Genomic DNA, 17535 nt, shown 5'->3' on the forward strand with positions numbered 1-17535 from the left:
AGCCAGCCAGCCAGGATCCGCCAGAGCCAGCCAGCCAGGATCCGCCAGAGCCAGTCCGGTGCTGCCCCTTAATCTAGTGGGGTTGATTGGGAGGGTGGCCATTGGGAGGAGGCCAAGGAAGCGGGGTTTGACTATGGTGGGGTGGGGACCACGACCAGCGCCAGAGCCGCCACCGTGGACAGACGCCCACCCAGACCCTCCCCTAGACTTTATGCTGGTGCGCCCGGAGTTCGCACCTTAAGGGGGGGGTTATGTCACGTTCCTGACCTGTTTTTCCTTTTTCTTGCATTTATTTAGTTGGTCAGGGCGTGAGTTGGGGTGGGTTGTCCATGTGTTATTTTTCTATGTCGGGTTGTTTGTGTTCGGCCAGGTATGATTCTCAATCAGAGGCAGCTGTAAATCGTTGTCCCTGATTGAGAATCATACTTAGGCAGCCGGGGTTCACGTGTGTGTTTGTGGGTGGTTGTATCTCGTGTCTGTATTCATGCCACACGGGACTGTTTGTCGGTTCGTTTCTCTTTTGTCATTTTGTTTCGTTAGTGTTCCATTTATTTTGTTAATAAATAATCATGGACACAAACCACTCTGCATATTGGTCTGATCCTTCTCGCCTCTCCTCCTCGTCCGAGGAAGAGGATTACGACGACCGTACATACACATCTGAAAGTAAAATCATGGAATTTAGAAATATATAAATATTAGGATGAGAAATGTCGGAATGGTATACAGTATAGACATATGAAATTAGTAAGCAGTATGTAAACATTATTAAAGTGAATAGTGTTCCATTATTAAAGTGACCAGTGATTCCATGTCTATGTATACAGGGCTGCAGCCTCTAAGGTGCAGGGTTAAGTAACCAGGTGGTAGCCGGGTAGTGATGGCTATTTAACAGTCTGATGGACTTGAGATAGATGTTTTTCAGTCTCTCTGTCCCAGCTTTGATGCACCTGTACTGACCTCGCCTTCTATATGATAGCTGGGTGAACAGGCCGTGGTTGATTTTCGAGTGGTTGATTTTCTTGTTTATATTTTTGGCCTTCCTGTGACATTGGGTGCTGTAGGTGTCTTGCAGGGCAGGTAGTTTCCCCCCAGGGATGCGTTGGGCAGATCGCACCACCCTCTGGAGAGCCTTGCGGTAGCGGGCGGTGCAGTTGCCATACCAGGCGGTGATACACACTGACAGGATGCATTCAATTCTGCATCTATAAAAGTTTGTGAGGGTCTTAGGAGCCAAGATTAATTTCTTCAGCCGCCTGAGGTTGAAGAGGCACTGTACGGGTGGACCATTTCAGATTGTCAGTAACGTTTACTCTGAGGAACGAAGCTTTTCACTTTCTCCTCTGCGGTCCCGTCGATGTGGATAGGGGTGTGCTCCCTCTGCTGTCTTGTGAAATCCAAGATCAGCTCCTTTGTTTTGTTGACGTTGAGGGAGAAGTTATTTCCTGACACCACTCTGCCAGGGTCCTCACCTCCTCCCTGTAGGCTGTCTCGTCATTGTTGGTAATCAGGATCAGCGTAGTGGAGGTGTTGTTTCCTACCTTCACCACCTGGGGGAGGCCAGTCAGGAAGTATAGGACCCAGTTGCACAGGGTTCAGACCCAGAGCCCCAAGCTTAATGATGAGCTTGGAGGGTACTATGGTGTTGAAGGCTGAGCTATAGTCAATGAACAGTATTCCTACATAGGTATTCCTCTTGTCCAGATGGGATAGGGCAGTGCGCAGTGCGATGGCGATTGCTTCATCTGTGGATCTATTGGGGCTGTATGCAAATTGAAGTACGTCTAGGGTGTCAGGTAAGGTGCAGGTGAAATGATCCTTAACTAGTCTAAAGCACTTCATGATGACAGAAGTGAGTGCTACAGGGTGATAGTCATTTAGTTCAGTTACCTTTGCTTTATTGGTTACAGGAACAATGGTAGACATCTTGAAGCAAGTGGGGACAGCAGACTGGGATAGGGAGAGATTGAATATGTCCGTAAACTCTCCAGCCAGCTGGTCTGCGCATGCTCTGAGTACGCGGCTAGGGATGCCATATGGGCCGGCAGCTTTGCGAGGTTTAACACGCTTAAATATCTTACGTTGGCCACGGATAAGGAGAGCCCACAGTCCTTGGGAGTAGGCCACGCGGTGGCACCGTGTTATCCTCAATGCGGGTGAAGAAGGTGTTTAGCTTGTCTGGGAGAAAGATGTTGGTGTCCTAAACTTTTCCCTTTGTAGTCCGAGATTGACTATAGACCCTGCCACATACGTCTCGTGTCTGAGCCGTTGAATTCCGACTCCACTTTGTCTCTGTACTGACGTTTTGCCTGTTTGATTGCCTTACGGAAGGAATAACTTCACTGTTTGTATTTGGCCGTATTCCCAGTCGCATTGCTATGGTTAAATGCGGTGGTTCATGCTTTCAGTTTTGCGCGAATGCTGCCATCTATCCACGGTTTCTGGTTTGGGGAGGTTTTAATAGTCACAGTGGGAATAACATATCCTCTACTTTTCCTGATGAACTTAATCACCATATCTGTGTATTCATCGATGTTATTCTCAGAGGCTACCCGGAACATATCAAAACAATCTTGAAGCATGAATTCTGATTGGTCAAACCAGCGTTGAATAGACATCAGCACGGGTACTTCCTGTTTGAGTTTCTGCCTATAGGAGGAGAGGAGAAAGAAAAATTGAGTCGTGATCAGATTTTCGGAAGGGAGTGAGGGGTCTTGTAGACCACTGAGTAGCAGTCCTACAATGTTTTTCCAGAGTGTGTACTACGGTCAATGTGTCGGTAGAACTTTGGAAGTCTTTTCCTCATATTTGCTTTGTTAAAATCCACAGCTACAATAAATGCGGCCTCGGGATATGTGGTTTCCAGTTTGCATAAAGTCCAGTGTAGTTCTTTGAGGGCCATCATGGTATCGGCTTGAGGGGAAATTTACACGGCTGTGACTACAGTGGGGAGAACAAGTATTTGATACACTGCCGATTTTGCAAGTTTTCCTACTTACAAAGCATGTAGAGGTCTGTAATTTTTATCATAGGTACACTTCAACTGTGAGAGACGGAATCTAAAACAAAAATCCAGAAAATCACATTGTATGATTTTTAAGTAATTAATTTGCATTTTATTGCATGACATAAGTATTTGATCACCTACCAACCAGTAAGAATTCCGGCTCTCACAGACCTGTTAGTTTTTCTTTAAGAAGCCCTCCTGTTCTTCACTCATTACCTGTATTAACTGCACCTGTTTGAACTCGTTACCTGTATAAAAGACACCTGTCCACACACTCAATCAAACAGACTCCAACCTCTCCACAATGGCCAAGACCAGAGAGCTGTGTAAGGACATCAGGGATACAATTGTAGACCTGCACAAGGCTGGGATGGGCTACAGGACAATAGGCAAGCAGCTTGGTGAGAAGGCAACAACTGTTGGCGCAATTATTAGAAAATGGAAGAAGTTCAAGATGACGGTCAATCACCCTCGGTCTGGGGCTCCATGCAAGATCTCACCTCGTGGGGCATCAATGATCATGAGGAAGGTGAGGGATCAGCCCAGAACTACACGGCAGGACCTGGTCAATGACCTGAAGAGAGCTGGGACCACAGTCTCAAAGAAAACCATTAGTAACACACCATGCCGTCATGGATTAAAATCCTGCAGCGCACGCAAGATCCCCCTGCTCAAGCCAGCGCATGTCCAGGCCCGTCTGAAGTTTGCCAATGACCATCTGGATGATCCAGAGGAGGAATGGGAGAAGGTCATGTGGTCTGATGAGACAAAAATAGAGCTTTTTGGTCTAAACTCCACTCGCCGTGTTTGGAGGAAGAAGAAGGATGAGTACAACCCCAAGAACACCATCCCAACCGTGAAGCATGGAGGTGGAAACATCATTCTTTGGGGATGCTTTTCTGCAAAGGGGACAGGACGACTGCACCGTATTGAGGGGAGGATGGATGGGGCCATGTATCGCGAGATCTTGGCCAACAACCTCCTTCCCTCAGTAAGAGCATTGAAGATGGGTCGTGGCTGGTTCTTCCAGCATGACAACGACCCGAAACACACAGCCAGGGCAACTAAGGAGTGGCTCCGTAAGAAGCATCTCAAGGTCCTGGAGTAGCCTAGCCAGTCTCCAGACCTGAACCCAATAGAAAATCTTTGGAGGGAGCTGAAAGTCCGTATTGCCCAGCGACAGCCCCGAAACCTGAAGGATCTGGAGAAGGTCTGTATGGAGGAGTGGGCCAAAATCCCTGCTGCAGTGTGTGCAAACCTGGTCAAGAACTACAGGAAACGTATGATCTCTGTAATTGCACACAAAGGTTTCTGTACCAAATATTAAGTTCTGCTTTTCTGATGTATCAAATACTTATGTCATGCAATAAAATGCAAATTATTTACTTAAAAATCATACAATGTGATTTTCTGGATTTTTGTTTTAGATTCCGTCTCTCACAGTTGAAGTGTACCTATGATAAAAATTACAGACCTCTACATGCTTTGTAAGTAGGAAAACCTGCAAAATCGGCAGTGTATCAAATACTTGTTCTCCCCACTGTATAACCAAAGGTAATTCTCTTGGGAGGTAATACAGTCGGCATTTGATTTGTGAGGCGTTCTAGGTCGGTTGAACAAAAGGACTTGAGATTCTGTATGTTATCACAATCACACCATGAGTAGTTAATCATGAAACATACAACCCCACCTTTCTTTATTCCTATCTACGCGATGTACCGAGAACAGAGCTGGCTGTATGGACAGGGACAGTATCCCTGATGTCTCTCTGGAAGAAGATCCTCACCCTGATCTTGTCTACTGTATTGTCCAGAGACTGAACATTAGCGAGTAATATACTCGGAAGCGGTGGATGGTGTGCCCGCCTCCTGAGTCAGACTAGAAGTCCACTTTCCGAATACCTCTTCTCTACCGGCTGTGTTTTGGAACAGCTTCTGGAATAAGTTATATTGCCCTGGGGGGTACGAACAAAGGATCCAATTAGGGAAAGTCGCATTCCTGGTCATAATGCTGGTGAGTTACCACCTCTCTGATATCCGAAAGTTATTTCCCGGCTGTATGTAATAACACCCAAAAACATTCTGGGCTATAAATGTAAGAAATAACACACACAAAAAAACAAAATACTGCAAAGTTCCTAAGGCACTAGAAGCAGAGCTGCCATGACTGTTGGCGCCATCTTCCCTTGACAAATAGCAATCATGACATCCCTTAAAAGGTAGAACATGAGTCAGCAATAGCAGTGGAATAACCTCATCGAGCAATGGCATTGTTTGGAGGCACACACACGCACGCACGCACACACACACACACACACACACACACACACACACACACACACACACTCCGCGCCCTCACCCCAGGGTGTAGGCTACCCGGACAACCTCATCATGAAGCTGTGGAGTTTCCCCCTTCTCTCTTCCTCCCCCTTTTCCTACCCGCTCTCCTGCTCCTCCCTCTCTTCCTCACCCCCACCACAATACCATGTCTCTCCCATACTCTCTCTTTTTCCTCCTCCCCCTCTTCCTCCCCTTCTCCTCCTCCCCTCTTCCTCATCACATGACCATGTCTCTCTCGCTCTATTCCTTTCAGTCCTGCGACTTGGCAGGAAACTCAGCTCTTTTGTCACTGATTTAAGATGTCAACGTTTTCTAAATTTTCTTTAAATTTTTCTGACAGTCTGGTAAAATGAATACCAATGCTAAGCTTTATCACAGGCTTCTGAAGCTAATCTATTTTTTAGCCCAATGTGCTGTAAAATCCCTCTTTATTGTGAGATTATAAAATAATGATTTTCTGGCAGACATTAAATAACGTTTGCTTGACTGAATGTTGGTGTTGAACCTGTTTCTTTGTCAGCATATTTAGTAATTACAAATTGCTTGACTGTTACAAAGTACTGAAAAGAACAGAACACTGGTAATTGATGAAGCAACAATGTAACTAAGAGGTAAATGAACAACGTTGTGACATCATTCACCATGAGAACACTGGGTTTGTTTTACTTATGGAGCTCCACTGCTGGTCAGGGTCTTGTCCAGCAGCTTGTCATGCTCTGATTGGCTGAGGAGACCATTGTGATGAGGGCCCAATACAGTTGAAGACAAAAGCATCCCTTTGCTCAGTTACTGCTCTCCCTCTCGCTCTGTCATTAAAACCTCTCCAGCCACTAAACCAATTAAGCCAATTAAGCATGAAAAGACAATGCTACTTGTTTCTCCCACCCTGCTTCTCTATGAGGGAGAGAGAGAGGAGAGAGAGAGGAGAGAGAGAGAGAGGAGAGAGAGAGGAGAGAGAGGAGAGAGAGAGGGGACGGGAGCAGGACGTCGGTCATTCAACAAGCTGTGACATGACAATGAGACGAGAGAGAGTCCCAGGGAGTTTGTTTCCTCTAATTGTGTTCAAATCTTGTCAGCCCGTTCTGCCAGTGCAGCCGTGCATGTCAATACACAGCATGGCTGCACAGCGTGGCTACACAGCGTGGCTACACAGCGTGGCTGCACAGCGTGGCTACACAGCGTGGCTGCACAGCGTGGCTGCACAGCATGGCTGCACAGCGTGGCTGCACAGCGTGGCTACACAGCCTGGCTGCACAGCGTGGCTACACAGCCTGGCTGCACAGCGTGGCTACACAGCGTGGCTGCACAGCGTGGCTACACAGCGTGGCTACACAGCCTGGCTGCACAGCGTGGCTGCACAGCGTGGCTGCACAGCGTGGCTGCACAGCGTGGCTACACAGCGTGGCTGCACAGCGTGGCTGCACAGCGTGGCTCCACAGCGTGGCTACACAGCGTGGCTGCACAGCGTGGCTGCACAGCGTGGCTACACAGCGTGGCTACACAGCGTGGCTACACAGCGTGGCTGCACAGCGTGGCTACACAGCGTGGCTACACAGCGTGGCTGCACAGCGTGGCTGCACAGCGTGGCTACACAGCGTGGCTGCACAGCGTGGCTACACAGCGTGGCTGCACAGCGTGGCTGCACAGCGTGGCTGCACAGCGTGGCTACACAGCGTGGCTGCACAGCGTGGCTACACAGCGTGGCTGCACAGCGTGGCTACACGGCGTGGCTGCACAGCGTGGCTACACAGCGTGGCTGCACAGCGTGGCTACACGGCGTGGCTGCACAGCGTGGCTACACAGCGTGGCTACACAGCGTGGCTGCACAGCGTGGCTGCACAGCGTGGCTACACAGCGTGGCTGCACAGCGTGGCTGCACAGCGTGGCTGCACAGCGTGGCTACACAGCGTGGCTACACAGCGTGGCTACACAGCGTGGCTGCCGTAGACTAGAGTACAGTCACAGTGGAGAAGTGGAGCATATCAATCTGTAATGTTCAACTTCTTTATTCAATACCCGGCAGTGTCTCGTAGGTCATACCTCACATGCACAAATGTATTCCTGATGCGTGAAACTAAATCTCTCCTTAGTGGGACACAGAAGTCTTATGTAGGAACAAATACAGACGATAAACGAATGACAGGGAATGTATAGTCTGGCCACAATAACGTCTTACATCAAAATAAAATAGCAGGGGAGTTACAGGAGACTGACTGTGTTTTGTTGTTGTTGTCAGGACCTTCCATGATAGCAGGCTTATTTTAATCATTCTCCACAGGCCATGTTGGTGCTGACGCTAAACAGAAGCTAATGTGAGACCCATTAAAAGACCCTGGGAGAGGGGGACTGAGTCTGCGCTGGCAAGCGGAAAAGCAACAGCCTGTTTATCACCCTCCCCCTCATTGTGCCCCTTGCCTCACTGTGGCATCCCCCTCTCTCTACCCTCTCCCCTTCTCTCCCCCTCTCTCTATCCTCTCCCCCTCTCTCCATCCACTCCACCTTTCTCTATCCTCTCCCAATCTCTCTCCCCCTCTCTCTATCCACTCCCCCTCTCACTATCCTCTCCCAATCTCTATCTCTCCTCTCCCTCTCTCTCTCTCTCTCTCTCTTCCTCTCTCTATCCTCTCCCCCTCTCTCCCTCTCTCTATCCTCTCCCCCTCTCTCTCCCTCTCTCTATCCTCTCCCCCTCTCTCCCTCTCTCCCTCTCTCTATCCTCTCCCCCTCTCGCTCCCTCTCTCTATCCTTTCCCCCTCTCTCCCTCTCTCTATCCTCTCCCCCTCTCTCTATCCTCTCCCCCTGTCTCTCTCTCCCTCTCTCTATCCTCCTCCCCTCTCCCTCTCTCTATCCTCCCTCTCTCCACCTCTCTCTATCCTCCCTACCTCTCTTGCTCTCTCTATCCCCCTATCTCCCTCCCTCTCTTCCCCTCTCCCCCTCTCTCCCTCACCCTTTCCTCTCTCCCCCTCTCTCCCTCTCTCCCCCTCTCTATCCACGCTCTCTCCTCCATTCTCTATCCTCTCCCCTCTCTCTCTACCACCCCTCTCTCCCTCTCGCGATACTCCCCCTCTCTTCCTCTCTCTATCCTTTCTCCCTCTCTCCCCCTCCCTCCGTATCTCTTTCCTCTCTCCCCCTCTCTCCCTATAACCTCTCCCCCTTTCTCTCTATCCTCAAAATAAAATAGCAGGGGAGTTACAGGAGACTGACTGTGTTTTGTTGTTGTTGTCAGGACCTTCCATGATAGCAGGCTTATTTTAATCATTCTCCACAGGCCATGTTGGTGCTGACGCTAAACAGAAGCTAATGTGAGACCCATTAAAAGACCCTGGGAGAGGGGGACTGAGTCTGCGCTGGCAAGCGGAAAAGCAACAGCCTGTTTATCACCCTCCCCCTCATTGTGCCCCTTGCCTCACTGTGGCATCCCCCTCTCTCTACCCTCTCCCCTTCTCTCCCCCTCTCTCTATCCTCTCCCCCTCTCTCCATCCACTCCACCTTTCTCTATCCTCTCCCAATCTCTCTCCCCCTCTCTCTATCCACTCCCCCTCTCACTATCCTCTCCCAATCTCTATCTCTCCTCTCTCTCTCTCTCTCTCTCTCTCTCTCTCTCTTCCTCTCTCTATCCTCTCCCCCTCTCTCCCTCTCTCTATCCTCTCCCCCTCTCTCTCCCTCTCTCTATCCTCTCCCTCTCTCTATCCTCTCCCCCTCTTGCTCCCTCTCTCTATCCTTTCCCCCTCTCTCCCTCTCTCTATCCTCTCCCCCTCTCTCTATCCTCTCCCCCTGTCTCTCTCTCCCTCTCTCTATCCTCCTCCCCTCTCCCTCTCTCTATCCTCCCTCTCTCCACCTCTCTCTATCCTCCCTACCTCTCTTGCTCTCTCTATCCCCCTATCTCCCTCCCTCTCTTCCCCTCTCCCCCTCTCTCCCTCACCCTTTCCTCTCTCCCCCTCTCTCCCTCTCTCCCCCTCTCTATCCACGCTCTCTCCTCCATTCTCTATCCTCTCCCCTCTCTCTCTACCACCCCTCTCTCCCTCTCGCGATACTCCCCCTCTCTTCCTCTCTCTATCCTTTCTCCCTCTCTCCCCCTCCCTCCGTATCTCTTTCCTCTCTCCCCCTCTCTCCCTATAACCTCTCCCCCTTTCTCTCTATCCTCAAAATAAAATAGCAGGGGAGTTACAGGAGACTGACTGTGTTTTGTTGTTGTTGTCAGGACCTTCCATGATAGCAGGCTTATTTTAATCATTCTCCACAGGCCATGTTGGTGCTGACGCTAAACAGAAGCTAATGTGAGACCCATTAAAAGACCCTGGGAGAGGGGGACTGAGTCTGCGCTGGCAAGCGGAAAAGCAACAGCTTGGTTATCACCCTCCCCCTCATTGTGCCCCTTGCCTCACTGTGGCATCCCCCTCTCTCCCCCTCTCTCTATCCTCTCCCCCCTCTCACCTTCTCTCCCCTTCTCCCCCCTCACTCGATCCTCTCTCCCTCTCTCTATCCACTCCCTCTCTCTCCATCCACTCCACCTCTCTCTATCCTCTCCCCCTCTCTCTATCCACTCCCCCTCTCTCTATCCTCTTCCACGCTCTCCCTCACTCTATCCTCTCCCCCTCTCTCCCCCTCTGACCCTCTCTCCCCCTCTCGCTATCATCTCCCCTCTCTCTCTCTATCCTCTCTCCCCCTCTCTCCCCCTCTCTCTATCCACTCCCCCTCTCTCTATCCTCTCTCTCTCTATCCTCTCCCCCTCTCACTATCCTCTCCCCCTATCTCTACCCTCTCCCCCTCTCTATCCTCTCCCTATACTCTCTCCCTCTCTATCCTCTCCCCCTCTCTCTATCTTCTCCCCCTCTCACTATCCTCTCCCCCTATCTCTACCCTCTCCCCCTCTCTCTATCCTCTCCCCCTCTCTCTCCCTCTCTCTATCTTCTCCCCCTCTCTCCATCTCTTGCCATCTCTCTCCCTCTCTCTATCCTCTCCCTATCTCTCTCCCCCCTCTCTCCCCATCTCTCCCTCTCTCTATCCTCTCTGTGGCATCCCCCTCTCTCTATCCTCTCCCCCCTCTCCCCTTCTCTCCCCTTCTCTCCCCCTCACTCTATCCTCTCCCCCTCTCCCCTTCTCCCCCCCTCACTCTATCCTCTCCCCCCCTCTCCCCTTCTCTCCCCCTCTCTCTATCCACTCCCCCTCTCTCCATCCACTCCCCCTCTCTCTATCCTCTCCCCCTCTCACTATCCTCTCCCCCTATCTCTACCCTCTCCCCTCTCTATCCTCTCCCTATACTCTCTCCCTCTCTATCCTCTCCCCCCTCTCTCTCCCCCCCTCTCTCTATCCTCTCCCCCTCTCCCTCCCTCTCTCTATCTTCTCCCCCTCTCTCCATCTCTGTCCCTCTCTCTATCCTCCCCCCCCTCCCTATCTCTCTCCCCCCTCTCTCCCGATCTCTCCCCCTCTCTAACCTCCATACTCCCCATCTCTCCCTCTCTCTATCCTCTCTCTCCCTCTCTATCCTTTCCCTCTCTCCCCCTCTCCCTATCCTCCCTCCTCTACCCTCTCCCTCTCTCTCCCTCTCTCTATCCTCCCCCATGTCCCTCTCTATCCTCACTCTCTCCAATTCTCTATATCCTCCCCACCTCTCTCGCTCTCTCTATCCTCCCCTTCTCCCTATCCTCCGCCCTCTTTCCCTCTCTCTATCCTCCCTCTCTCCCCCTCTATCCCTCACTCTATCCTCTCTCCCTCTCTCCCCCTCTCTATCCTCCCTCTCTCCTCGCTCCCCCTCTATCCTCCCCCTCTCTCTCTCTCTCCCTCTCTCTATCCTCTCCATCTCTCTCCCAATCTCTACCCCCTCTCCCTCTCTCTCCCTCTCTCTCCCTTTCTCCCCTCTCTCCCTCTCTCCCCCTCTCCCTCACTATATCCTCTCCCTCTCTCCCCCCTCTCCCTCACTATATCCTCTCCCTCTCTCTTTCTCTGTCTCCTCTTTCTGCTTTCTCTCTCTTTCTCCCTGTTCCTCTTAGTGACTTCATGCATGTGATGTTGACAGGAAACATTGTTTGCCTTTTTACATGGCTTTTTGACTGGTTTGTAGGGTTTACTTGTGCAGGTTTACTTTATTCTGGCTGGGCTGGAAACCAGATGGCTAGCTTTGAGACACATTCTTGGGTTGTGACACAGAGATCTGGGATACCTGAGAGTTGAGAGTTGTTCATGGAAGAGAGAGAGAGAGAGAGAGAGAGAGAGAGAGAGAGAGAGAGAGAGAGAGAGAGAGAGAGAGAGAGAGAGAGAGAGAGAGAGAGAGAGAGAGAGAGAGAGAGAGAGAGAGAGAGAGAGAGAGAGAGAGAGAGAGAGATGTAATGTTTACTGTTTATTGTTAATGTTTATTTCACTTTTGTATATTATCTACCTCACTTGCTTTGGCAATGTTAACATATGTTTCCCATGCCAATAAAGCCCCTTGAACTGAATTGAATTGAGCGAGAGAGAGAGAGAGAGAGAGAGAGAGAGAGAGAGAGAGAGAGGCGATGCCCACACATTTTCTACATGAACCTAGAGAAGAGTCCCCTCAGCCAGCTGGTTCTGGGGCTCTGTTCACAAATACAAACAGATCCCACAGAGCCCCGGGATAGAAACACATTTAGAACCAACCAAATTATGAGACAGCAAAAAGATAACTATTTGACACACTGGAAAGAATCAACCATAAAGCAAAGATTCGTGGTCCGTTGCCATGAGAAAAGGGTAACCAGTGGAGCACAAACAACATTGTAAATGGCAAGAGAGAGAGAGAGAGAGAGAGAGAGGGAGAGAGAGAGAGACAGACAGAGAGAGAGAGAGACAGAGAGAGAGAGAGAGTCTGACAGTCTCCTCTGTGTCCCAGGGAGATGATATGACTGCATTTAGTATTTCACATCCACTCCCTACGGAATCTGCCCATGTGTCTCTGTCCACAAGTCTCTCCCTCTATGTCAGGGTTCGAACCCCCTGCCTGAGGCCTTAGACCTTCACTATATCCTGTCTCCTGTCTCCTGTATGTGTCAGACTGTCTAGCGGGGGTGAAAGCTTGACGTTATGTTCCTGTGATTTACTATGTGCCTGAGAGATAAATCTTTACCATAATGACGTGTTAGTTCAACCTGTTCCAATGTTAACAACATTATCTTCTGATGTACAGCTATTAACAGAGATCTATTGCACATTTGTAGCTTTTAAGAAACAGATAGATTAAATGTATACTGTTCACATGCCATTTGTCAATTTCTGAATAGTGAAATATTTCATTAGATGCAGTGTATTAGTGTTGCTTGATGTGAGCATGAATAGTCTCATAAGGATGGTTATGGTCTGTGTTGTGTGTTCTGAGCCGCACCGCTCCCTCAACGTCCAATCAGAGATGATTTGCGGGCTCCCATTGCAGCTGGAGGAGTACAGTGACAGCAGTATGATTTGTTACTTCCTCGTGACTCCAGGTCATCTCCCTCTGAGTACAAATATTTCAGTCTGAGACAGCTTGAGATGTAGTCTGTCCTCCTCACTCACCCCACTTCCTGCACCGTCCTCCAGCTAATGCTAAGTAGTGTATCTGTCATGCCACTGGATTCTGTATATCTCCCAAGAGGACCACAACGTAGAATACAGACGGTCCTCTTCTTTCTCAATCAACCCACTGTGTGACACAGAGGCCTCACCATTCCACATGATGTACAGGATCTCTGTGAGTCATGTCACCAACATTACATCCTGTATCACTCATACACTAGTTACTTTCTACAGGAAGTAGGGGGGGAAAAGACAGAGTTATTCCATCTGAGAGGAAGTGATAGAATGAACATAATAAGCCATAGGTAATCCTATCAGTCTGCACCACTGGGCTTCTGCTCATCCACTGGTCTGGAGCTGGTGTCTACAGAGAAGAGAGAGGAACCTGTACTAGGAGATGCTGATGCAAATCGATGCTGTCAGCCAGACAGTCTACTCATTCCAGTCTCCCAACCTCTCTCTCCCTCTACAGTCCAGCATGTCCATAAACATCCCCTTTCCGTACGAAGGACACCGCGGTCACCAGGTGTACCATCAGTCAGCTCAGATAGAGGCTCACATATCTAATGCCCAGTGGAGGAAAAAGTACCCAATTGTCATACTTGAGTATGAGTAAAAATGCCTTAATAGAAAATGATTCAAGTGAAAGTCACCCAGTAAAATCCTACTTGAATAAAATATACTTAAATATCAAAAGTACATGTAATTACTAAAATATACTTAAGTATCAAAAGTAAAAGTAAAAGTATAAATCATTTAAAATTCCTTATATTAAGCAAACCAGACTGCACCATTTTCTTGTTTTTTAAATGTCCGGATAGCCAGGGGCACACTCCAACACTCAGACATCATTTACAAATGAAGCCTGTGTGTTTAGTGAGTCCACCGGATTAGAGGCAGTCGGGATGACCAGGGAAGTTCTGTTGATTTGTGCGTGAATTGGACCGTATTCCTGTCCTGCCAAGCATTCAAAATGTAACAAGTACTTTTGGGTGTCAAGGAAAATGTATGTAGTAAAAAGTATACCATTTTCTAAAGGAATGTAGTGAAGCAAAAGTAAAAATAGTCAAAGATATACATAGTAAAGTAAAGTACAGATACCTCAAAAAACTACTTAAGTAGTACTTTAAAGTATTTTTACTTAAGTACTTTACACCACTGCTGAAGTCTGTAAACTGGTTCACAGCCCCCAAACAGACACACCTGAAACCCTCCAGACGTTTTGGGATTGTCTTGAATCCGTTGAAAGGGCTCAATCAAACACAAACCCTGGCTCTGACTCATAAAGTTATTTGTGTTTATCTTTTGTAAACACCTTGGAGACGCGGCGCCCACCACAGCCTGACAAAAGCCAGGGAATTTAAAGAAACCTTTCCAAATAAATAAATAGATGATTCCTCCACCGAGGACAGAGTGTGAAGGGTAAAAGGATGAGAGGAGTGAGCAGGGTGAATGAAGCATGGTCAGGATACAGAGCCTTCTTCGCTTCAGTCAGTCCAAGGTGACTCTGCAAATGATTCTTCACAAGCTTTATTTTGGCATTATATTATAGAGTCATGCCATAAGGCTTCTCAGGCAGTGGAGTATACCAGTGCCGTTTAAGATAATGGAGGACATTTTTTGACCATGGCCTTATTTCTTTTACAGCATATTACATGACTCTCATTTATATTCCATTCACCCTGTTCAATATAACAGCGTTAAGTTTAGGCTACTACATGATGCTCTAATTTTCCCTCTACCCATCATGAGGTTGCTACAACCTAGCCTATGAATGAAAGTTTACAACGTAGGGGCAACACAGGTCGAGAGACAAATTTGAGGTGACAGTGACATTCAATACCGCCTTGCACACTCTTGCCTGCATCTAGCTGATCTAGGGTGTAATCATTAGTCCAACAACCTTTCCTAAACCGCTACACACAGCCTACATCTTTGTCCCCATTTTAGCTAAAGTAACGTCATAGTCAGCACAGCTAATAGAACTAACACGTTAGTTAACCCGCTACAATCCTGCAGTAACGTTCGTGTATAGTCAGTAAGCAGTTACACCTGCAGGCCCCGGTGGATAAATAAATTAGTAACACCAAAAGCTTACCTTGACTTGGAAGAGTTCCAGTGTTGTGTTGGATAGTCATAGCCAGCTAGCTAACATAGCATCCCTCTTTTTGAGCAGGGTGTTTCTCTAGGCTAAACTAGCTTGCTGCATTTGCTAGCTAAGTAAGTGAAACTGAAAGTGAAAAAAATTGCAATCTCTCTATTTCTCTCTTGTTTCTCCTTCATTATGATTAAATTAATTTGTTCAAAACTGTTCAACTATTGTCTTTCTCTCTCTTTGAGTCAACTACTCACCACATTTTATACACTGCAGTGCTAGCTGGCTGTAGCTTGTGCTTTCAGTACGAGATTCATTCTCTGACCCTTTGATTGGGTGGACAACACCCATGCTACCCGACAGAGTGCTGTTGAGGATACTGTAGACCTTCTTTGCAAAATAGAGTGTTTTAATCATTTATTTGGTGACATGATTATATTTAGTTTAGTTTTATCTTAAAAAGGATAACTTTTTTAATGTTTTACCATTTTCATTTTTATGACATTCACTGAGGATCATCCTCCCCTTCCTCCTCTGAGGAGCCTCCACTGGAGTATACGTTCCCTAGAGGCATGTTTCTCTGGGGAGGAAGAGAACTTTCTTGTTTTTCTGTCTTTGGGCTGTATTTGCCTCTCAATGGGGAGTATCTTTTTCCAGGGGGAAAGTTTTTAGTTTTATGTCATCTTGTTTTGTGAAGTGATAGGGTGGGAATGAAATGCATTAAATAGCCTTAGTCAGGGGGAAGAGAATGTGGGCTCCCTCGCCAGGCCCGGCATGTGTGTCACCCTCTCAGTCACCTCTGGGCTGGGGCGGCCCGGGCTTTGTGAAGGCTCCAACACGCCTGAAAGGGACACACAGCATGCGGTCTGCAGAGTCCCCAGTCCCGCTCCACACACACACACCACACACACATATCGCAAAAAAAGAAGAAACGTCCACAAACTCCCTTTGAATATTAAAAAGAAAAGAGAGTTATCAGGAAGAATAGGACAGAAAGAGGAGAGGAGAGAAGAAGGCCTCTCCATTGATCTGGCTGGAGAGAGGGGGGGGGGGGGGGGGGAGAAGATGGCCTGTCCATTAAGCTTTCTGGGGAGAGAGAGAGAAAGGGGATGAACGCCACCATGCACATTGTATATAGTGTTGATCATCGCTTTGGCAACTTTTCATCTCTGAGTTTAGTTCTGAAATACCATTGGATCTCATAGTTCTCTCTGCATGGTGCTTTATAACCGTTTTCTCAAGTTGAACCTGTATTTGAAAGACTGGGTCTGTCACCAATTAAACCGAGGTGGATTCTTCTCTTTGTATTGAAAGTGTCAGGCAATGAAATGGTTACTGAAGTGTATTTTGGAATCTGGTACTGGACACATTGCTTGACACTGGGATCTTAAACTACCGCTGGACTCCTCAGATTTGGGAATATCAGACTAGGACCTGGATGTGAGTTGTTGCTGTTGACGTGGCTGTGAAAAGGATTTATCCCAGTGGATCTGTGTTATTACAGCAGGCACCATGCAGCCTGTATCTCTGCTGGTGGTGATGTTGGCCATGCTGGTGATGCTGGGGGTCTTCCCTCATAAGGGTCCTTATCATGGGGCCCCTCGCCACGCTGGTCTGTGGAGCTCTCCGCCCAACTGGTGTAAAAGACAGCAGGGGAAGACTCAGGGGCCCCACCAAGACCCCCTACCTCTGAGACACCACGGCAGCAAGACACACAAATGTAACCACATCTTCCACAGTAAGTGTAACCAAATGATTTGTGCATTCTATCGATGGATGGAGAAGCCTGGAGCTTTTACAAATTAATTGACCCCAAACTTTGGCTTGAATCTCCTGACATCACATGCATCCCTTTTCCTACTAATTAAGGACGATGTTTGAGTTATTGTAATCTTCACAAGTTGATGTTTCCTGGAGTGGGATGTAGGGAAGGGTGGAAAAGTTGGCTGTCCTTTCATGTTTTCTCTTCATGGAGGTTGTGCCAAGGAAAGGAAAAATGACTGTGGTGTTAAAAGCACTCTAATGTCTCCTCTCCCGGCTCACTGCTGTCACAGCCAAGACAAATATGTTATTTGTTCTGCCTCTGTGCTGTTCTGATCAAGGTCGCCTGCTCTGCGATAGAGAGGAGATCTGCGCGGGAGAGGCTGCCTGTTTGGAGAGAAGCTCAGCGATTGTCATCTGATACTGTATGGATGGATGGATGGATGGATGGATGGATGGATGGATGGATGGATGGATGGATGGATGGATGGATGGATGGATGGATGGATGGATGGATGGATGGTTGTCGTAGGCAACTGAGAGGAAACACAGCACATTTGCTCCAAGTCTAATGTCGATAGTAAAACAAAGAAAAATATATTTTCACTATTTGTATAAATGATATCTGAGCTATTGTCTGCTTGTGTTGTGTTTGGTTACTTACTTCTCAGAATTAATGTTAGTCCCTCAAATTCAAATCTGGACCTCGAAGCTAGTTCCACTTTTTTTCATTCTTCCCTTCTAATCAGGGACTGGTTTAGACCTGGGACACCAAGTTCCCCTCTAATCAGGGACTGGTTTAGACCTGGGACACCAAGTTCCCCTCT

This window comes from Salvelinus alpinus, chromosome 22 (genome assembly GCF_045679555.1).
Source record: "Salvelinus alpinus chromosome 22, SLU_Salpinus.1, whole genome shotgun sequence".
NCBI classification, from domain to species: domain Eukaryota; kingdom Metazoa; phylum Chordata; class Actinopteri; order Salmoniformes; family Salmonidae; genus Salvelinus; species Salvelinus alpinus.